Source organism: Coturnix japonica, chromosome 32, assembly GCF_054131305.1.
Source record: "Coturnix japonica strain WE chromosome 32, WE-NBRP24, whole genome shotgun sequence".
Lineage (NCBI taxonomy): Eukaryota > Metazoa > Chordata > Aves > Galliformes > Phasianidae > Coturnix > Coturnix japonica.
This window is the reverse complement of record NC_140694.1, coordinates 1,831,282-1,854,840: the sequence shown is the minus strand read 5'-3', so window position 1 is coordinate 1,854,840 and position 23,559 is coordinate 1,831,282. Positions and strand designations below refer to the sequence as shown.

Below are 23,559 nucleotides of genomic sequence, written 5' to 3'. Positions count from 1 at the left end.
TAACTTACCTTGTGCTAAATATAATGCTGTGTGAAGAAAATGGGTTCTATTTACTTAGTTGTGTGACTCTCTTCAAGTGTCACATTAGAAGCAAAAGGAGAGTATAGATACTAATCTGACTTTGTGCATTGAATCGGTAGTATGAGATGCATATGAAAAATGCAAAGGAAGTCAATTAGTTCATTAAATACTTGGATACATAGGTGGATAGATGGGTGCAGCCAGACTGAAATACAAATGACTTTAGTCTTTGGGGTAGTTTTGGAAGTTTTAGTAATTATTCTGTACACATGTACAGTGGAGGATTATGTTATCCTCCCTAATCCTTTGCTCTTTAAATTCTTGTTCTGTGTTGTTTCCGTAGCGTACTTCATTTAGAAGATTCTTGGATTCAAGCTGTTTTAACTTCTGCTGCTCTTCCATAAATATAGTGGTAAATTAGTAGGTGATGTATACTGTATTCAAACCAATTTGCAGCATTAGTGAACTCAACACAAAGATTAAATTTATTGTCATAGATAGTAAAGTCAGCAATGGGGTGTCTTTGTCTTTTTTGGTTTATTCTGTCTTCTGTCTTTGTTGGTTTATTGCTGAGATCTGTGCTGCAGTTTTGTCTGGTTATCGTAGTTGGTGATTTCTTATATTTTATTAGGCATAAAAATAAAAGTATGGCAGTGTTATTAGCTACAGAATAAAGCACTGTTATCACTCACTATTTTAAATTCAAGTACTGCATTGATTTTGCAGTGGGAAGGCACATAGGTGCAAAACAGAGGACACAATGAACAATCAACAGCAAAACACTGGATCAAGATTCTGTTGTTAAAGAGTTCCAGTAAGAAAAAGGAAATCAGAGTAGATGGTAAAACCAGAAAGCAAGAATTAATTAAAATAATATTGAGGTACATTCAGGTAGTGCACTCACCATTTGCTATGGGGCATTGCCCTATTCATCTCAGTACTTGTTTTACTTTTTATAAATTTAAGCCTAAAGCATGCACAGTAACATTGCAGTCCTTGACTCTTTGGCTGCCCTGAGCTCTAATTAAATTTATTCAGAAACTTGCACAAGTTTCATACTGATGTAGATTTTTATAATTCCATGTGTTTGCAGCATCTACTATCTGTGCATCCAGAAACACCAAGGGAGCTCTGCTCAAAGTAAATACCTAGTAGGAACCGGCAGTTCTCTGATGAATCTGCATGGTACTATTCTTCTGTCCTTCCAGATGAGAGAGAAAGTGTGGCACTGCATTCTGCTTCCCCACCTTGTCCTTCCTGTGTGCTTAAGGGTAAGGCTCAACTCAGAGTCGGGCTTTGCTGATAGACTGTGGTCCACGAAGATGCTGTTACTTGTAATGCTGCTGATTTGAATTCTTGTTCTTTTGGGTGCTCTCACTGCTTTAGGGCTTATTGCTGACTGAAGTTCTTTCCTCATGGTTTTGTATTTTCCCCCTTTTTTCTTCTTAGCTTCCATTAAATTAACATGGTGTTGCAGATGCCTTTTATCCTCATGTCAGAGTGTTTCAACCAGCAACAAAGATCACGTGCATCAAAATGATTTGATACACAAAAATCTCAGCCAAAATCTCTAAAGTTCTTATGAAGGGCTCAGATGTGAGTTCCTTCACAGAGGAGAGGCAGAAGTGGGAAAGCGGTGGGAGGTGCTGCAAGAGTCTCTGTTAATTTTCATCCAGGTTTAAACTGATCTTTTTCATAGAATCAAAGAATGGCTTGGGCTGGAAGGGTTGCCAAGGATCATGAAGTTCCAACCCCCCAGCCACAGGCAGGGCCACCAACCTCCAGATCTGGTAATAGAGCAGGCTGCCCAGGGCCCCATCCAACCTGGCCTTGAATACTTCCAGGGCAAAACTTAACTTCCAGTGGATTTGTTTGAAGTAAAAGTAATGTATGCTCTCTATTGAACAAGTAAGCAGGCAGTCATGCTAGCATCTCTAGGTTCACTTCCCTCTTCTGTCCTGCACTTAAACTTCTGATTAAGGTCATGTAGGGCACGTTGCCATCATGGGACCCTACACAGTGTGACCTGTGTGTGATGCTGAAAAATTTGCTAAGTTGTATTTAAGAATAACCTTCTGAGCAAAACATATCTAAACAGATATTGGGTAAAATAACTTCACCTGCGAAAAAGAACTGTAAATCTTTTCATGACCCTGTTCACTAAGGGAATTTGTTTATGGCATTACATTAAAAAAGGAACAGCAGAGAAAGCTATATAGATATTCAGTAGTAATTGAAGAGGGAGAATTGCATGGCTTGTGGGACTACAGAATACAGAATTTTGTACTTCCTTGTCATTCCTTTGAATTCAAATGCACTCATGGTTACCAGATGACCGCTCTTCAGTTGCAGGTATAAAATGAGTTGAGGTTTTCTCTCCAGCTGGTAATAGGCAGATGGCTACTAAGGGAAAAAAAAAAAGGAGTATCACAGCTGACAATACTGGGTACTTTCATTGACATTCTTAATGGAGTGGTCAGCAGTTAAATAGGTAATTGCTGTCCCCTTTTTGACCTTAGTTCAGTTATTTCTAAATAATTCAATGGTATGCTTTGTGCAGATAATAAAAAAATAGGAGAAAATATATTTTTTTCCCTTATTATTATTGAACATTACTTCAATGAGTGTAAAAATTAAGGGTATTTTTAAAATGATTGCTAAGTAGCCTAAATAACTTAATAGAAATTATATGTTGCTCCTTATTTTGTATGGCACCAAACAGCCCATCAGCAAGGGAAGCATTGGTAAGAAAGTATATTTAGTAAGTATTTTGGCAGAGGCTAGCATTAATTTTTCTCAGTTTTTCTCACGGGCTTTCTCTTGTTGACACTATTGAATAAGAAAGCTAATTTATTCTGAATGTGTAGGTGTTACTGAACATAACTGCTTTTGAAGAGAAGATGCAATGCATTTAAGATGTCTGGTTTTAAAGACTGTCATTCTTTGCTGTTTGTAGAAGTAAAAATGCTATGGCAAGTCTCTGTGAATAGTGCATGACTCGTTAAGTGGGAAGTTCTTCACTCGTGAAACTAAATCATCTCTCTTGTGCTTTCTCAGAGGTTTGTTTTGCTCATGTTCTGAGGGAAATTTATGGGAAGCTCTTGCTATCACATAATAAATGCAAAGGGAAAAGCAAACTGCATGATGATTCCTGAGACAGGGAGGCTGCCATTAAAATCTGAATAAATATGTATTCAGGTAGCTAGTGCTACTGAAGTAGCACAGCTATCGTGAAATAGAAAGACGGATTCTACAGTAGATATATATATAAATAAATGTGCACACACACATACATTTTCACTCCTAATTCCCAAAGTAAAGGATGTAGAAGTAGTTTATAATGGTGATGGGGGTGCGGGAGAGGCTCTGCATCACTATAGGTTCCACACTGATCTGCAAAACAGCGTTATGTCCTGCAACTGTCAAGTTTACTCTTGACCTTCTTGAAGGTGGACACCAATCATTTTCATGTAGATCACCATCAGGCAAAGAGAGAGCAGATATGTATTTTGAGCCAAATAGTTTGGCTGTTGGAAAGGATTCAGATTACTGTTTATAAAATACTTTGACTAATTGTACTGCAAATAGTGGTTGCCTTTGGCTGGAGGCATTATCAGCATAGTTAGATGGATACTGGAAGTTATGGAGCGGGGGGGAAAAAAAGTCTGTTGTTGAAATAGCTACAATTATTTAAGGATTAAAAAGAGAAATGAGATTTCTTTTTTATTTTTGCTATTGTGATCTTGCTCTGAAATTAAAATTCATTATGCTTTTTTTTTGCCTCTGACCTTAAACACCCTTCAGAGAAGCCACTCTGTGCATCTGTCACTCATCGTATAACCTCTATCAGTATTTCTGAATTATATGCAGCATTGGTAACAAATGTATTCATTTGTACATAATTATGAAAATCAATTTATAAACTCAACATAGAATATTAATTACCCTTAAGGTTAGCTACAAATTTCAGCACTAGGTGTTTTTGTTATTTTTATTTGGAATTTTTGATGAGAGACTTCAAATAAAAATGCTGATCGATATAATTATTGTTATTATTCCATCATAGTAACTAATGGAACCTAATAAAATAAATCTTGGCATGAAATAGCAATCTTAATGCTGATGAACGTGGCAAGCTTGCCCTCTCTCCACCTGGGCACAGCTAACACATGGCAGAACTGATTCTACCATGTGCTATATGTCTTATTAATTGCCATGCCTATTAATATGAACTGTAAAGCGTGCTTCTTTGTTCTGCTATTCCGGACAATAGTTAGTCTTGCGTATATAATGTATCAGGATTCAATATTTATTTCATTTATTTCTCTCCCCTTTTTTCACCCCACATCTTCCACTCAGCTCCTTTCTAGAAAGAAATCTCCTCTATTTGTGGAGTAGTGCTTCTCCCTTACTAAACTAAAATTTTAAATCCACTCTTGTGTGTAGGTCTTATTCTTGTGGAAAAAAATCATATCTATTTCAGAGGGTGCTTTAGCATCCAAACAGACAATAATTGAAATGATATTTTAAAAACAAGTATAGTGCTGTAGCAGAAATGCTGAGTCTTGGCTTGAAATAGTGATTGAGCACCTGGTGGGAAGGCAGGGCCAACCTAAGGGTGCATGCAGTGCATCTGATTGACTAGAAGGGCTGGAGCCAGGAGCCACCCCTTCCCAGACCTCATTTAAGTGTTGGCAGTGGAAGTGAGGGGATTTTGCTGGAGATCCCTGCCTGCCTGAGGTCATCTAAAGGTAAGCAGCTTCTTTCCTTATTTATGTGCCTAGGGCTGTTGTGTTTGTGCAAATCTTTACTTTTTGTAGCCTAGGACCTTGCTCGTTGCTGCTGTTGTGTTTTTGTTTGTGTTACAAGTGCATGTTTCTGAAATTTCCATCAGATCTTGGAAGAATTAGGTTTGAAATTCATGTTCCAAACTCATTCTGGTTTGAAGTGGTGTGTTCTGTCTCACTTCTGTGTTTGAATAAAAACAAACGCACAAATCTGAACTTTTTAAGCAACACAGCATGGTTTGTTGTGTCCAGTGGTGGCCTAAAGGCATGTTTTGTATCTCCAACAAAGAGCGTAATCTGATTTAAAGAAAATTATTTGAGAAATGTAGTAGTGCTACATTGATTTCTTCCTTGATTTATTTACGGTTTTAGCAATTCATGTTTAATAGCAGAAGAATGTATTTGCATGCCTTTGTACATCTTGAGTTGAAGCACCTCTCTAAATTGGAATGCCAGTATATTCCATGTTAGCCTGACGGAACAGAGTGTAAAGGATGTCTGAAAAACACATACTCTTGGAGAGAGAGCTTTCTAGACCACTATTTCATTTAGAACGGACCTTGATATTACTATGGTAACACATTTTTGTCATCTTACGTTGAAGAAATGATGGCAAAAAGTGACCTAGGATGTTGCTCTCGTAAGCCTATTCTTTTATGAGCACGTTGTGATAAATATTGAGCTTAGTTGTAGCCTGTAGATACGGTTAATTATTAAAATGTCTTAATGGTAGCTTGTTTAGATGTGTAAGCATCGCATTTATTGGTATGTGCACAAGTACACCAGTCCTGCTTCTTCACATAACTCCTGAGATGCCATCTTTTTCTTCATAGGGTGTGCTGGGCTGTCAGCTTTGTTACAAGATTGGTAGTACTAAAATAAATTGTAGTAAGGATGTGTTCAGTAAAAGTTGAGAATGAACTCCATCTCCGCAGCCTAGCTGAGATTTCAATAGATAAACTGCCCCGGGTAGTGCATAGAACAAAACAACTCCAACCTCTCAATTGTTTCTCTTAGCAGGGAGTGCCCCATGTTGGGCACAGCTGACTCTGTGCTGTAGAGCGGGCCATGCTGGAGTGCGTTGTGATCATGTTCTGCCCATGGCAGACCCTGTGCTGGAGCAGTTCACAAGGTGCTGCTGCTGGTGGGAAGGACCCAGGCTGGAGCAGGTAGCTCTGCTGTCTGCACATAACTGCGACCTTGCCTTAATCTGCATTGATTTTTGAAATGTTCTTTTCTGTAGTTTTGACGTTATTCACACCAGCGGGTTTGCATGGTTTCAAAATGCAGACAAAGAAAGTCTATCAGTAATTCATGAGGTGTAAGTCTTAATTACTGCAGTGAGCACTTAACTGACCTTTTCAGCTGTCCTTGTCTTTCTGCTTATCCATTGAGCTCTACGTTAAACTCCCTGACTTGAAAGTAAAACAGTTCTGTGACTTTTAAAAGAGCAGAGATCCTGAAGCAGGTCATGGCAGTGGCTGTTCTGGCACGTTCCTGAAAGTGATACTGAGGATGTGCTCGCAGTGTACGAAACCCAAACGTGAAGAAAATCACCTCACAAGAGAGCATCCGATGTAGGATTTCCTTCAGGGTGCTTTTTGAGTTTATCCTTTCAGTTCCCAAATAATTCTTCACGTTGTTTCAAATGACTGTAGGATTATCCGTATGTATTTCATCTTAGATTGTTCTTCTTCCTAGCATGGAATGGCTAGGTTGGAAATTAATATGAATATAAGTCATGATGGTCCAATTGGAAGTAAAACAGAGCCACAGCATTACAATATTGTTCATAATTATTTCTGTGTAGTGAGAATGGTCAGCATGGAAATATGGGAAGTTTTCAAAGGACTTTTTTGTATGAGTTAGTCCAATCATTGCTTTAGTCACGAATGATTTCCCCTTCCTTTTTGGAAGAATTTCCAAATAAGAACATATGGGAGGACATATGTTTATTATACAAAATATCAGATGCTATTTAAATTAAATTTGGTATGAGAGAGATTGATGTACTAAAAGGATGTGAGCAGGGGACCAACAAGATGCTTTGAAACTTGGAGCACAGTATTCTTTATGGGTATTAGAAAAACGTGTGCACAAAGAGGTTGCACAAACACTGGGCCCAGAGAGGCTGTGGAACTACTGTTCTTGGATATATTGGAGGGCTTGCATTGTTTTAAAGATAAGCAGATGGATGTTTGTCTCGACAGTAGGTTGTTTGTAACTTATTTGGAGGAAGAACGCCTTTATGGGAAACAGGTTATTTATTTCCATCTTTTTTTTTGAAGCTGATATGACTACAGAGAGATGCAGGATGCTGAGCTGAGTGGCTCAGTATTTTAAAGAACACATTTTGCTCAGACAGCTAATGAGCTGAACACAAGTCTGTGTTTTATGCTGAGTATTTTGTTTTAGTGCTGAATGTTAGGCTTCCTGTTTGTCATACAACTTTCTGAGTTTTCATCTTGAGTAACATTAGAAATCTATCTATATATTAGTGGATTCACTATCTAATGCTGTAAAGGGTCCCCACTCTTTCTCTCTTCTTCCTCTTGTGTTTTTTTTTCTTTCCTGGTACTGTTATGTAAATAAAGATTTATAAAGTGTAAGCTTAATAGCACTAAACACTTGTTATTTAATTGGTAGAGATTTGGGAGAAAGCCCAGACTAATTAACACCAATTCCTACTCTGCTGCCAGTTTTTAATGGATCTTATGACCAAATCTTTTGGAACTGAAGTTATATTGAAGGCATGTTGAAAATAGAAAGTAAAGTTGGATGTGGCTGCCTTGAGAAACCATCTGTTCCCAGTATAATGCTTGGTTTTTGTAAGTATCAAGAGATATATACAGTATAAACAGTTATTTCCTTTTTGAAGCATTAATAATAACTACAGAAACTCACTTGGAACTCTCTTTGCTTGTATCGATACACCTTTCATTTCAGCCTCCTTCCCTTTAAGTATGATTTTGATTGTTAGAGAAATGCATTTTTTGTGTTTTTATTTACCTGAAGACTTGAAAACGGAGGGGAACAACCAATTAGTGCATGAAACACAGTGGGCCATCCAGATACGGGGTGGGGGAAAGAAAATGTAGAATGTATTGTTTGTCATCAAGGTGCACGATGTGTGACTGGCCTTCTAATGGCTTTCAGGAATGTGCTTCACATAATTTGAGGCAAGCTTTCTTATCAGTATGTGTTGCAATTAATTTAATCTTGTTTCTGTTATTTCCACAGTATTTTTCAATTCAGTGAACCTCATTACATTTGCAAGTGCATTAAATTAGAGTCTGGATAGAAGAAGAGAGATGATTATCAGTTAATTTAATTATGTTTCTACACTTGCCTATTTAATGATATGTCTGCCATTGTTGTTGCAAGCTCTTACTGCAGTGGCACTATGCAGAACTTCCAATTCCACATGAAGTTTGTTAGCTGATAACTCCTGGTGAAGGCACGTGTTCAATAGTTTGGAAGCATCAGGAAGCATTTTAAGTTGAATGGCTACAGCACCAAATGGATTTACTATATTTGCTACAGCATTACAGTGTTTTCTGACCATGTATGTGTGGTAGTGTTTTTACAGTTTTACATCATTAATTTAATTACAAAATAGAACTTTTCATTCTTATTGTGACTGAAGAAACAAGCATGCCATTGCGTGTCTGCGTACACTTAAATGGTTTAGCCAAGCAGTGGTCTGTCAAAGGAAGATGGAGGGAGAAGAGAGAAGCAAAACCTTGCCACTTACTGTTTCTTTGTGTAAACTCTTCTGTTATGAATAAAATTGTAAGGTCATTTAGGGAGGCAAAAAACTGAATTCTGATCCTTTGCTTATGCTTGTCAGTGCTATTGCTTTAGGCTGAAACAACGTTTTCTTGAGGTATTTTTTGAGTCTACGCTTTCTTTCCTGAAGTTTTAATTCATATGTTTGATATTCCCAGATGTGTGGGATTTAGTCTGGCGTCTGGGAATCCTAAGGATAGCTACTGAGAGACCCCAGGCAATTCTGTGTCACATGTGGAGATATGTAACCAGACCAGCATCACGGATACGTATCAGTTGTATAGCTTGCTATGGGCAGGCCTTTGGTTGAGAATGCAGCATAAAAATACAAAATTTACTAAACTTATAGAACTGCTACTCCCCTGATTATTGGTATGTTGTAAGTGATATGGCTGGAAAACAGCCTAACCTCCATCTGCATACACATGCAGATTTATGATAGACCTGCAAATAATTGCTGTATTTCTGTTATGGTAAGAATTGGCCGTGTTGTTTATAAGTTATTATTGTACTACTTCTCATAACACGTAAAATTGTGTTGCCATTTAAGAAAAGTATGGCACATTTAGGGTATATTTGAAACTGACAGCTGTGTGTGTGCTTGGATTGGAGAATAAAACTGTGTAAACTCAAGGAAAGCAATTTACTTAATAAGCCCAGCCTGATGTTTCTAAAAATGTGAGTTTAAGTGATTGTTTTATTGGGTGCCCCAGGGGATTATTGCCATTACTTACTGTTGTTGTAGAACTTACCATCTGAATATTAATTTGAATATTGCTCACAGTAGCAAGAGTTGAATGTTACTTCACTTGGTTTTAGTAACTTTTTAATGGCCTCTAACTGGAGTGAGTTTAGCTGTCTAGCTCCATTTGTGAGGAAGTGTTTTGAGTATCTGCCATTGCCTGGGAGCCCCCTGAGCAGAGTCATTGCAATGATTCCCTTAGGCTAAACCATAATGGTAGGTGCCCTTATTCTGGCAAAATCATCAGTTAGAGACTGCAGGCAGGGATAAATCAAACCTTTTGTCCAAACACACGCACAAAGCAGGGGCTAATTAGCTAGTTTTGACTGTAATAAATGGCATCAGTTGCAGAGTCTAGTAATCAGGTGCTAAGGAGGAAGAACATATTCTCTGTAGCTATGAACAGCAACTCGGGGAAGTAAATGGATGTAATAGATTGGTGAAATTTTTGATTCTCTATGGGATGTACTGGAGAATAAAATCTCTTATTAAATGAGGATAGACCTATTTGGTTTATCTGCATACTCCATTACAGTTATTCTGCATTTTCTGCATTTCCATAATTTCTTCCATTTCATTTTTCTTTGTGTTGTTTTGAACTAATCAAGACTTAGTAATTGGCTATTACTTATTTAGTATGCTTGGTGTACAGTGAGTGATTTCTACTCTCCTGCTTCTTTTCAGTTGACTTCTCTGATTGTTGCTCCAAAATGATATTTTTGGAGGGAATGAAATTGAAAGATTAAATCCCTTAATATTCTGTGCTTGAAAAACACTGTGTTTGTCTTTTTGTCAGGTAGAACGCTTTCAAATCCCTCCTTGGTTGAAGCTGATGTGCTTGACATCTCATTATTTGACTCAGCTGTTTCAGTTTCACCTTCACCCAGCTAATTAAGTAACTCATTGAATGTATTATTCAGTATTTGATTCCCCTATCTGAGTCGGTGAGAGATGGAACCTAAAAAAAAAAATATCCCCTTGATAGGATTAGAGGGAGGATTGTTGCTCTGACATGGTGGACTAAAATGAGAATGAGCTAATGAAGTTGGCAATATATGAATCGCTTTCTGTCATTTTAGCAAGTGTTTGGCTGCTGGTGTAAGTATGGGGATTAGAGGTGCTTTAAACCGATCATTCCATAACTAACCAAGTAGTGACTTGTTAATTGTTTCAGGACATCTGCAGCGTGAAATAGGTTCTTCAGCTTTATTTATGATTTTGTTTCCTTCTTCAGCTGATGTCCTGTAGGGTGTTATATCTTCATGTGTCACATCTAGATATGGGCTTTAGCTATTTAGGGAACTTGGCTTTGTTCATCATTTTGGCTCTGTTAGCAATGTGCATTTTTTTCCAGTGCTTTTGGCAAATTGTGAATAATTTCTTTTTTCCTTGGATTCTAAACTTTAACAGAAGCGATTTGCAAATGAGCAAAAGCCAGTGTTGAGCTATAGGTTGTCTAATTGCATTCCTATTTACTAAGTTTGATTGCATTTATGGCTATTCCTTAAGATTAAAAGGGGCGTGTTATTAAATTAATCTGTGTTACTGTTGAGAATTTTCTTTTGCATTGTAGTATTATGCTAATATTTGAGTGTTTACGGTAAACCTGAATTAAACTGAACACTAAAGTCCTATCCACTTAAAATCTACATATTCCCCTTCATCAGTGTGATAAAAATACTTATTTACATTCATCATGTCACCAGGGAAGTCAAACCTAAGAACATGATCCGTTCTTTTGCTTTTGAATAATGTTCTCCAGTGTATGGTTTGAGTAGGGAAAGGATCTGAGTCTTTCTGTAACTTTCCATAGAAGTGGTAAAATTAATTTGCTGGCAATTATTCAAGTGTCTCACTCTTCTCCTCCCAGCACTGGGTTATCTTTTCAGCTTTGGTCAGAAATTCTTTATGTCTCTGAGAAGCCAATCCCAGCAATAATTCACTCTCAAATAATTCACAGCCTAAATGATGTTTTGAGTGAAAACTGTTGTTCTCCACCAAAAACTCAATGGAAGAGTCTGGCTTAATTGTTGTATAGAACATGCTATACTGTGTTTCAGAAAATCCCAGTTAAAAAACAATCACTAGAAAATTGTTTTCTGAATGGTGAATATTCTTCCTGTTGAAAAAATAAGTGATAGAATTTTGTTGCGAGTGCGCAGTACGTTCTCAGCAGTTTCATGACTAAAGAAAATGTAAACTTGCTAATGAATGTTGTTTGTGTATTTCATTTTAAGTTAAGGGATAGGTCTGAAAGCTAAATTCTGAATGTTACTGAGTGTGCACATGCTTTAAACCAGGGGTAGAAAACACTGGAGCTCAATGTCTTTGTTAAATGCATATTTGATTATTTTTTTAATATAAAATTCCGAAGCAAGTGTACGTTTTATCTGTTTACCTTCATCTGTTTTCTCTTGTAAGAGATACACTCTCCTGGATCTTGGTATGCCAAGGGAAAATAGTTGACCTTTAGTAAGAAGTGATAGCCTTGGAACAGATTTGACCTGCTTGCCTTGCTTTTGCAGTTAGAGTTTTGTTAGTCTTGGAGGTTATCGCTATCTGCAAAGAAAAATAATTGGAATGGGACGTCTTTAGATTGCAGTTCTGACAGGGTCCCTCTTTTATTACACTTCTTCTTGCTAATGAGAAGGTGTGTAAATATTTTATTAAGCAACTAAAAGATTGGGAATGTTGTCCTTAATGAGATATGAAGTAGAGTAACTTTGACTGTCAGTTTTTCAGTTATTTGAAACAGAGGAAAAATTTAAGTGTCTCATACTGACAAGAATTAATAATATTTATAATAGTGTCAGCAAGCTGAGCTTCTGTTCAACTATTTACTTGTACGAGAGGTCTTTTAAAGCTCTGCTTTTTACTTTCCAGGAAATAAGCTCAAATCTTACTGGTAGCAAAGCTTTTTTTTCTATTTTATTTTCATGAGAAAAATAATAGCTATAAGAGTTTAACCAAGTTCTGGTAAATTACATGCAAAAAGCTTAGCTAGGCTTCTGATGACTAACTTAGTATTGGATTTAATCAGATTTTTTTTATCAAAATAGTTTGTCTTAGTGCTAATGATTTATTTATTTATTAATATTTCCACAGTATATGAAGAATTGCTGAACTATGCTCTGTTTGTATGCAGAGATATTGTTGCTTTTAATTTGGATCAAATTACATTAAGGAAATCATGCTTTTATTTCACTTTGTCCTAATTTAAATAAGATCAATATAAAAAAGCATAGACAATATATAATAAAAATGTCATCTAACAGTATTGTAAGACAGAAGGTACTAATTGCACTAAATGGGCAGATAAATCACCTTAAGCTTATCAAATTGTTTTTTAGCTTTGTTCTGAACTGTGACCATTGACCTGAACATTCTGCCAAAACTGTGCTTTGTGGAAATCCTTATTTTAACTTCTTTTCAGTAACTTAACTGCTAGTTTTAGAACCTCAACATAATTTTCACCTAGCACTAAGTATGAGGTGATTATTTATATTAAATGCTCCTGAATATGAGTTATATTTTGAGAGCTTAGCATCCTGCAGGTAGTAAGAGCGGTGCGAGTCACACCAGTCTGTTTGCTAACACCAACTAACTTTCTTTTGTGACTTCTGTGCTGCTTTTTATATCCAAGTAACTTCCAAGAAGTGTTTGTTCTGTTTGTGTTCCGCACAACTGTGTTGAAAGCCGGAAATTATGCCCAAGGTGAATGTACTAATCTGAGTCTTCAAGGCCTCATCCTCTTTTCCAGTCTCATAGACAACTGGTAGGATGCGCTCACGCCTGGACCACATCACATTGCTAGCGGCTCTGAACGTACAGAAACCCCTTGTATGCAGCCTTGACGTGCTGATTGCTTTGGCTAGTGAGTTTCACATCAACAAATCACTTCTCTCCAAGGGGTAGTTATAAAAATATCACAGCACTTATCCAAGGCCTCACCACATTCTCCTGATTGCTGACATTTCCATGGAGGATGTGAACGTGGCGTTTTCTGAAGTAGATACAAAAAGTGCACCTTGAAACACTGAAATGTCAGTCAGAACTTCAATGTTCTAAATATGTATAGTCAGTAATAAGTGCACAACTTAAACTGCGTGATTGCTATAGGAAAGAAATGTGGCTTGGGACTTCTGGTTATTGGGATTTCTTGTTTTTTATTATTATTTTTAAGTTTCGGTACAAGGACTTGTTATTCAGTCTTTAAGGAAAAGCTGACAGCTCTTTTTGGGGCATAATGTAAAACTGAAGATTTTTAGAAGAAGAAATAGTGCTTCACAGAATGCTGTAGTTGAGAGCGTGGGAAAACTGACAGCTGGAATATCATGTTGAGAATGGGTACGGAAATTCTCAATGAATGTCTATGGGAAAGGAGTTTTGGAGGTGAATAAGATCTTATTTGAAACATTGGTTTTAGATATTATTTATGTTAGGGTAACTTTGATATGGTTACTGGGTTGTGCTTAAGAAACCCAGGATACTTTCCTAGTCAGATTTAGAGTAAAAAGTTTATTTTTTCTGTTTATATGGTCTTCCATACAAAGAAACTAAGCTGCTGGTCGGGAGCTCTCCCTGTACTGTTCCAGAGGAGTTCCCTTGGCATTCCAGATTGTTTTAAAAGCAGCAGTCAGTTGCTGATAAAGTAGTAGCTGTGAGTGACAACTGAGAACAGCTATTCTTGTGTTTGAGGATGCCAGATGGGAGTTATGTAGAGCGTGGTTAGTTGCAGCCTTCAGAGGAACAGGCACGTTTTGAAGCTGTGCCCCCAGGATTGCAGGTGTGAGGGCAGGATGGGATGATGGGTGCTTTGCCTGTTTGCTTGTGGTCTTCTGGAGTCTTTGTTAATTTTGACACTGGCTAAATTGCTCCTTTGAAGCTTTGTTTATAAATGACATTCTAAACGTTAGTGTTTTGATGTGACCATTACAGGCAGTATTTCCTTCAGTAGCTGTGTTACTGAATCTCAGTGCACGTACTGCATGCTGGATCTGCTTTTCTGAAGGTTATTTCAAGCTCCTGAGTATCAACCAGATGTTGGCTTTACTCTGTATCATTACACCATGACTAGAAGTGGATTTTTCCTGCCTGGTGTGGTTAACAAACTGCTAAAAATCATAAACTGTATGGAATAATTTAATAAATGATTTCATTTGATGATCATTATGTAGCCTTGCAGATTGTATCTTTTTCCTTGGATTAATAATCGTTGAGATCAGTAAGAGCACTGTAAATGGTGATCATTATCTCCTGCATTTTATTGCAAAATTGGCCACTGTTTTAGATTTGTTGCTTGATTATATTAAAAACAATGCTGAAATCACACATTTAATTAGCTTCAGCAGTCAAAAATTCTCACGAGGTGAAAAAGAGGTTCGTATTTAGTGGGAATGGAAAGCCACAGAACCACAGCAGAAAGCTGATAGCAAAGCTTAGATTATTTCACTTTGAAGTTCTTCATTATCAATTCCTTTAATTAAATGTCTCTCCACTCATGACAGTAAAGCACTGTGAATTCCAAAGGGAAGCAACAGGATTTATTCCTGCTATTAACGTTGGTCATCCTGACAACCTTCTGCTCTGTTGTAGTAGAAATATTATTTTTACTGGGGGGTCTGATATACTTCTTTAATGAGTCAATAGGTTGTTCAAGAGGGATTTTCGAAGTGAAGCAGTGTTTTTAAAGGTAACCTTTGTATCTGTGAACTGTCACAAATCTTAAGAGAAAAGGCAACAGGAAGCAACAACCCAAAAACGTGTCTCCCTGTCTAATGTTATACTTGTGCACTAGTCTTAAAGACCACCAGCTATGCTTCAGTAGAAGGTACTGCCATACTTGGGTGATGTCCTGTCATTGCTGATCATGGCAGTGTTTTTCCTTGTGTTTCAGAAGCATTTATATAAGCATTTTAATCCAAAGGATGGTTAGGTGTTCTAATAGTCTTCCTCTGTTTGAAAACACCAAGCATGCCTACAGATGAAACCTCAGGAGCTTACTGCTGATCTTACTGAATGTGTTTTTAAGATACCACTCTGTGTTGGGTAACGATGGGTTAAAACATGGCTGTTTTAGAAAATGCTGCTCTTCATATCTGACAAAGGAACTTAACCATTTGATTTTTATTCTGCCAAAGAATCTGGGATGTGTTCTGTGCACGTTAATGCTGTGTGCTTTGTGTTGAAGTGTTGTAGTACTTTGCATTGATCACTGTAACAAAGTTAAAACTGCTCAGCAGTATCATAGGATCTCTCCTTTCTCGCTTGAATATAGTGGTGATATGATTTGATTTGGAACTATTATTAAAATTACAATTAACGATGCAGCACTGAAATTTTCCAATAGCTTTCAAAGCAAGGAGAGCTGCAAGCTTAATTAGTGTGTGGCTTTTATGAGAGATTGTTTGGAATTGATACCTTTGTATAAGTAAAAGCAGGAGCTGGTTAATTGGCCGGGAACCAACTAAGGAAACGCTAAGGAAAAACTCTGATTCTGTTCAGTATCAGTTTTGTTCGTTTATTTAGGCAGCATGATTTGTTGAGAGAAAAGCTTTTGCCTATTTAAGCTGCAAAATACAACAATCGCCAGTGACAGCTACCCCCAGTAAGATTCTTGTTTTGATAAAGAAAACAATATCTCATGGGTGTTTAGATTGCCGATCTGATGTACCGTATAAAGTACTGTTAGTTTAGGCACAGACTTTTTAAATTGATTTTACTTTTCCCACTTTGTAAAGAGCATTGGATTTCACAATTCAGTGAGTACCTGATCTCCACTGTTCATGTGTTTTATTGTAGTTATCTCTAATGGGTATCTGAACAGCAAAATAGGAAGCATGTATCACTTGTCTGTCTGTTTTATACTCCCATTTTGGTTTAAAGAAGAGCGGGACAGAGAGGAGTAGTTGCTAAAACTAAAGCTCTGTAGGGATGGTGTGGATTTATTTTTCCTCTGTGCTTCAGAATTCACTTTTGTTTTTTAAAAGAAAAATACAACCTCTCAGAATATTGGGATCATAAATTTTAAATAGATTTTGTGAGAAGTAATTCAAAAACATTAACAGATCAAATAAAAGTGTATTAAGCTAGTATATAAAGAAAGGGGGAGAAATGCATTTTTCTCCTATAATATGATTTTTCCCAGCTCTTTACTGTAAGGGAAGTGCCTGCAGTTACACTTACTTTGGGTTGAAAGTAATTCATCAAGGATGCTTTCTGAATTCAGGAACTATGCCATTTGTGCTCCATCAGAATTGGTTTTGATACATACAATTTGTTAGCACTTGAAGCTGCTGCACTGACTCTGTTTGACTTTGTTTTAGATGGTGCAGCTTGGATGCTATTCAGTATTTATGCACAGGAATCTTGATTAAACTGGATAAAAAAAAAAAGTATTTTCTTTAATGTTTGGGTTACCTGTGTATATATGCTTGTGTTGTTTGAAGGAACCACTTCTACTGTGTAAAACGTCACCTCTGTTATAACTAATTTCCATCTCTACAGCATTTTAGTGAATTGGAAAATAGTGTTAGGAAGCAAAGCCTGGATTTAATTTAGCTCTTGTTGGAAAGTGAAAGGTGTGTATAAATAAAAGCTGACCAATAAAGTAATAGCTGAGCAACCTGCTCAGTGCGGTAGATGTATTTTTCATGGAGTTGAGCACCATTTAAGAGGTTATTTGCTTCCACCTACTGACCGTTTGTGATATTACATACAGAAAACAGCGTAGTGCTTCGAATTCCCCCGTTCTTCATCTTTCATTCTGATGCAGGCCAGTGGAGCAGTGTGTGTATGCAGGAATTGTCTGCTGTCTGCATTCCATTCGTTTCAAATGGACAAGCAGTACACTAGCAATTGAAGTAACTCTTGAAGTTTCTTAGCTTGTGTAACTTGTTTCTGTTTTGTTTTGGTTATTGTGTGTTATACTGCTAAGAAAGTAGTGGAAAGAGGTAAGGATAGCAGGGAGACACCAAACTAAAAGAAAGAAGTATAATACAAACTATTCACAGCTATTGTTTGGGTTAGTATGGCTGGTGGTTGCTTGAGTGCATCCAGCTTTTTGCTGTTCAGAAAGTAAAACTATACATTTTACATGTGTAAAATAATTGTGTGATTGCCAGAGTAATGCAGATAATCTGTGCTGTCTAGGGCTTTTCTTTCACTTCTCTTCAGTAACACCTCTATTATGCGAACACAGGTTGAAGGTGCTGGATGTGATTTCCTAGGGCCTAACGTATTAAAGTTCAGCATCTGTGGAACATTAAAAATATAGTATCAGGGTGAAGGAAGGGAGCCTTCTCAGGAATGAAATAGATGTCACATCTGATGTATTTTGTACTGTGGCCTTCCAGTAGATTTTGCTGTTGACTTACATAAATCATTAGTTTACCTGCAAACTAGCACTGGAAGAAAAAACTCCTTCTCTGGGAAGCTGTAATACTCAGTACAAGCATATGTTTCATGTCTGTTAATTAGGAAGTATTCTAAAACTGATAAAGGTTGGAAAGAACTTTTTAAGGTTACCTTTCAGAGCTCCATACCAACAAAAAAGGCTGAGTGTAACTGCAGTTCTGCTGTTAAACATACGTGGCCCTTACGGTACTTTGACTCTTATGAGTCGTATTTCCCCTTAATAACTCTTGATATGCTGCATAAAGCCTTGGTTTGCTTCCTTCCTGCTACTCAAAGTAACAGACAAGATAATTAATTACCTTTTGTTGTGATGAATCAGTGCTCAATACCCAAGCTCTCAGAGTATTTATAATATTATAATTTAACTGGCAGTTATGCAGTGGCACCTAGTAAAATGTGAAGAATTTTGAGTACTACTTTCCACAAGTGCTACCTGAATCTTGGCTTATATTTTGAATGTAAAGAGTGTTTGAGATACTTGTTTGTAAATGAGGTGTAAAACTAACTAAAATAAGAGATTGCTTCTCTGGAGATAGTCTGGAGAAGTGACAGAGAATTGGATATGCCTCATGAAAATGTCTTTAATGTATCTTGCTGAGAATGAAAACAATTTTTCATGGAACCTTTATTCATTTTATTTCATTAAATGATTCCTTTTTAAATATTTTATGAATAAATGGCTAAGGTAAGAAGTCTTTGATATTGAAATAGCGTCAGTATATTTAAGATGAATAGACGTGGTGCTGAGGAAACACAGCTTCTTTATTTAATTTGCTTGCATTTTTAATGGGAGCTGCTATTGGCTGTCAGCCTTAAATCTGTAGTTTGAGATTTATGTAACAGGTGACTTCAAAATTTGATGAGAATGGTTCTAGGTTCGCTTTAAGGCTGGGGAAGCAACAAAAAGGGCCTTATCAACAGAAGTCTCTGAATTTGTAATATGTGAGAAAAATGAGCTTCAGGGTGTGCCACCATGGAAAAAGCAAAGTTAAATACAGTGAAAAAATATAATAGGTCACTAACCTTGTGTACAGTCTAATGATGTGGAATATATTCAGTTTATTCTGTTTTCAGGAGTGACTTGTACAAAGGGAAAAGATGAAGACATAAGTGCCTTTCAGGCAATCAACTGTGATAACAATTGTCTCTGTATATTTCCACAGATAAAAAGGACGTATTCTCTAGCAGGTTATATGTTCTCTACTGTTCAAAGCTCTGAGAGTTCAGTGAGAATCAAAATTCCAAAGGAATAAGAGTAAAATGTTTTGGATGTCATTAGATTCGATACTGCTCGATTCCTGAAGTAAACATAAGTACAAAATGTGTGCACATACATAAATATAAACATGTAGATGTACATATAAAACAGGTGCTTGAGTATTCTTGCATATTGCAGCGAGATTCAGACATAAGTGTCTTCAACACATCCAGTAGTCCATGGTTATAAATGTGGACTCGTAACACATTGTAGACTTCAGAATCCTCACCAGCACTTCTGACAACAGATAGAAGATAGCACATTTCCTCTTAAGCTGATAGTTACCTTTTAACTTATTTCCTTTTTAATACTGATGGTAAAGGAGAGAGTAAATGACTGTTTTATCAAGATGCATGTAGAAAAAGCTTGTAGTACAAAGATGATTTAATTTTATCTTGTGCACTGGCTATGGCATATAGAAATCAGTTTGTTTTTTTCTAGTGCATCAGTCCTACCTTTACGTTTACAACACAAATGTTTGCAATGAAGTTCATTAAATTTTCAAAATGCCATAGTACTGAATATATTATCCTTTAGGGTACTGGTTATTAATAGTTAATATACAGTAAAATATAATAGTCTGAGTTACCTGCTCATTGAACATGGATGCCTTTTCTTGAATCCTGAGTTCTTCCCATCATTGTGAATGTGTGTTGTAACAGTGTCTTCTCTCTTTGTCTTTTCAGGATACTAGAGCGGAGTGCAATTCCTCTGTAGAAACTGAGGACAGAAAAGTAAGTGGCTTGTTTTAATGTCATTTATGTTTGGCAGCTCCAGTAAGTTACTGTTTCATTGTTTTAACTGTGCCACAATGTGTAATATTCAAGTTCTGTGGTTCAACTTCCCAAAGTTATTCTCTTTCAATGGACTTCTTTTGGCTACTGCACCTTTCTATGAATATTCAGCAGCTCCTCTTAATTGCAACCCAATTATTCTTGCAGGAAATGAAAGAGACTTGATAAACCAATGTAATCTCATATGCACTTGAGTTGTCCATGGAAATTCAGATTGTATTAAATACTGTTGTACAATCTCATATAGTATGTTGTTGAAGTTATTGCAGGAGAGCACAAACTGTTTTTGTTATGTGATGAAGGTTCTGCAGAATTTCAATGATTTACAGCATTTTCAGGAACAAAGAGGAAATTATTGAGTTAGACAAAAACATCCTAAGAATTCAATTAAGATACTGAAATGTGAGTGTAATTAGCTTGCAAACGCAAGAACTTGCATAAAGAGTTGTCTGGTTGTCCTCCTCACTTCCTTAATTCGTTGGAGCGTATTGAAAGAACATAGATGTTGTAATTAACAATCCTTGTGTGGCGTGTCTCAGGTTTGGTCTCAAAACTGAAGCCTCTGTTGAGTTGAAATGGCAGCTTTTCGGTCCAGGGATATGGGTTACTAACGGCCTGTTCTGAGATAATCAAAGAAAAACATATCAGTTTTATTAAATAATAATGTGTTTTTATTGCTTACTGTATTGCACGTGTCTGTTGGTACTGTAAATAAGGGGCTTAGTGTAATTTGTAGAACCTGGAACATTGTAAATAATTATTTTTATCTATGTTGAAATCAAGACAAACTACTGCAATTAAGACATGCGTAATTAGCATCTCATAATTTGCACTTCCATAATGAAATATATTCCTAATGAACTGTATCATTAGTAATTAATGAAAAATTTTCCAAGCTAACAACAAAATGTCTGCAAGGTGCCTTCCTCTTCTTACCAACTTTCTTCTTGATGCTCCTTAATCTTTCTGAAGAAGAAATGTATGAAGCCTTTGATAAAGTTTCGACTGAAGGCAGACTTAAATTTTGTACAAGTAATTATTATTTTGAATTCTGTTGTTCTACAAATGTCAAAATGTCGTCTCATGTCCTTAATGATGTTGACTGTTATCTGTGTGTCTCTTAATTGTTACTTTTCCTGAATGTTTTATGTTAGATTCTACCTTTTTTTTTTTTTTTTTCTGTGAGGTTAGAAGTCTTCAAGTTTTAAAATGACAGCTGACAAATAGCCAGTGGTCTGTGGTAATCAACTGGTATTATTCCTTTGTGATCTCCTCATCCTTTGGATACAGATGAACTCCAGTCTCAGCATCACTTTAAGATTGCTAGTATGTGAAACAGTAGTTTTTCAATTGTTCTTATAACAGTTTAATCATTTTTCAATAGCTGAAAAATGCACCCCCAAAGTATTTTCTCAGTCTTTTGTTTATTCTGAGTTCATATCTTTGTTTGGTCTTAAACATGTGGAAAATATTTGCTATATGGGACTTGAATTGAACAGGAGTCTTCAAAAGTATGGGGGGGGGGAGGGAGGGTAGGGGAACCGAGAGGAAAAAAGCAGTATTTCTCCCTGTCCTACCCTGCCTTTAAGGTCTGAACAGAACACGAGGGAATACTTTGTTTTGCTCTGCAATTGTTGCCTTGTCATCAAAGAAATTCACTCCAGTGCTGTGAAACCAGCATTCTCCTATGGGGTTATTTTCCTCGTACTGTCCTACCCTCCCTTTTTATTTTATTCTGAGATGGAGAACTGTTTGAGACACTGAAATCTGACTGGAAAGTTAACTTGCAATGGCTGTTCTGTGCTGGGTAATTTCGTTGCATCTGGATTTCACTGTGCTTGGGATGTTTTGTTCTTCATATTCGGTTTCTTCATTTTTGCTTGATTTCAGTGTACTCTTTTTAGTAATAGACTCATATTTGCTGTAATGTGCAATGACAGTCTCTTCAGTATTCCTTTCAGGAAAGTAAATGCTGACCATTAACTAGCAGCTATGTTATTAGCTTGGGTAACTGAAGGTCACCCAGGATATCTTGCTTCATTTTCTGTTCTTGAAGTAGCTCATGGAGAGAATGTTTTTGAGATGCATCTTGACTTAAAAATTTACCGGGTTTGAGCTCAGAGTGCAGAGGCTTTATGAGAGCAATAGACTTAATGGGTGTGCATTAGGTCAATAACATGATAGGTCAGTAAGTCAGAAAATTTCCCTGTAGCGACATAACGTTTCATCACTCTCTTGTTACTTTCTGTGGGATATGGTAGAGGCAGCACTGCCTTTCCTTATGTATTTTGAAGGAAAAAAAAAAAAAAATTATTTTGGTTTTAGTACCATCTGTCAGAGGATTTTCAGGCACTTCACAAATTAAAAACACTTTTAAGGAAAGTACTTACATTTATATGGCTCAAGTTAAATATATGGAGATAGAATGATGAAGGGAAGACAGAGGGATGGCTGCAAAGTTGGTCTTACTAGTTGGAAAAGAACTACTTTAACATTGTTCTTTAAGTTAATGTGAGTGGAAATTAATAATGGTATCAAATAGAGCTTATGAGTTAGTCTGTCCATGATACTTAACTGCATACATTTAAGATATCACTATAATGCTGTTTCCTTTTGTTGTGAACCCTTCTTCTGTTTAGGACTTGTGGATCTACTTATTTTTTTTACCTTTTGAGGACATTATGCAATCTGTATCATTTTGGAATGTTTGGGGTATATTTTTTCCCACCTTAAATGGAATTTTTTGTTGAGTATGGCTTGCAGACTCAAATGTATTGTATCAAGGTGTTCTATACAAGTGCCTTTATTATGTTAGGTGACTGTTCTATGAATTGTGCTTGGGTATAGATTCAGTCGAATCTTATGCAATGCTAATGGACCTCCTGGTGTCTGCTGGAGTGAACGAATAATTCCTATTTCTTCTGCCTCTTTAGCTGTGGGACAAATAAGAGTATTATTGAAGCATCATATGACAGGATAGAATGTAGAGGAAACAAGTGGGAATGATGCACGAGATAGAATAACGAGCTGTTCGGATAATGTCTACCTGTCACCGTATGCCAAAAGTTCCCACTGAGATCTCAGCTCTTAAGTTGGATTTGAATGACATTCCTGGAGTTGTTTTCATCACAGAGGTGGAATTTTTCAGAAAGGTGAAATAATCTCAGACTTATTTTCTTTTGCAGAAAAGCTGCTCGAAATCTGTGGCTCCCTTGGTAATATTTTTAATTCTAGATTTTGTGCTCTCCATATAACTACAAAATCAGACAGTGAGTTGAATCAGACCTGTATTCTGAATTCCATAGGTATAATTTTATGTTATTTTTATGTAAGAATGTATAATTCTTTATGTAACTCTTAATATATTTTTAGTGGTATCTTTAAAATCTAAGGATCCTCCATTTCCTTGTCTTAGTTTATGTTCTTTGCAAATAGAAACGTTAGTTATAGAAATATGGACAGCCGAAGCTTGCCTTAGAACCTAATGTGCAGTGTTGGTTGGCTTAATAAGTATAGGAAACACTGAAGAAAGGAAATAGTCAGAAATCCAGTCAATTTCCTGGCATGTAGATTGTCACAGTGCAAAGCCTTGTTGGAAGGTTCCACAGCATTTGAATGATCATAATGGCAGTCCTATTACTGCTCTCTTGTTCTTTCTGTCACTGACATGCAATTATGGAATTTCACAACTGAAGTGATGACAATTGCTTGTGTGTGTCTGTCTTTCCTTTTCATCCAACTGTATCGAGCAAT

General features: G+C 36.7%; 1 protein-coding gene across 8 annotated transcripts in view; it reads left to right on the top strand.

Annotated features, from left to right (window-relative positions):
- Nucleotides 1–23,559, top strand: part of LOC146755445 (rho GTPase-activating protein 32-like) — a 329,502-nt gene that overhangs the window by 58,684 nt on the left and 247,259 nt on the right. For 6 of the 8 annotated variants that reach the window (XR_014938066.1, XM_085525573.1, XM_085525582.1 and 3 more), the window contains one exon: nt 19,699–19,746. The gene's annotated coding sequence lies outside the window, so the exon portion shown is untranslated. Of the gene's footprint in view, nt 1–1,274; nt 1,293–19,698; nt 19,747–23,559 lie in introns of those variants that run through there. The other 2 variants (XM_085525572.1, XM_085525579.1) reach the window with 2 other exon arrangements.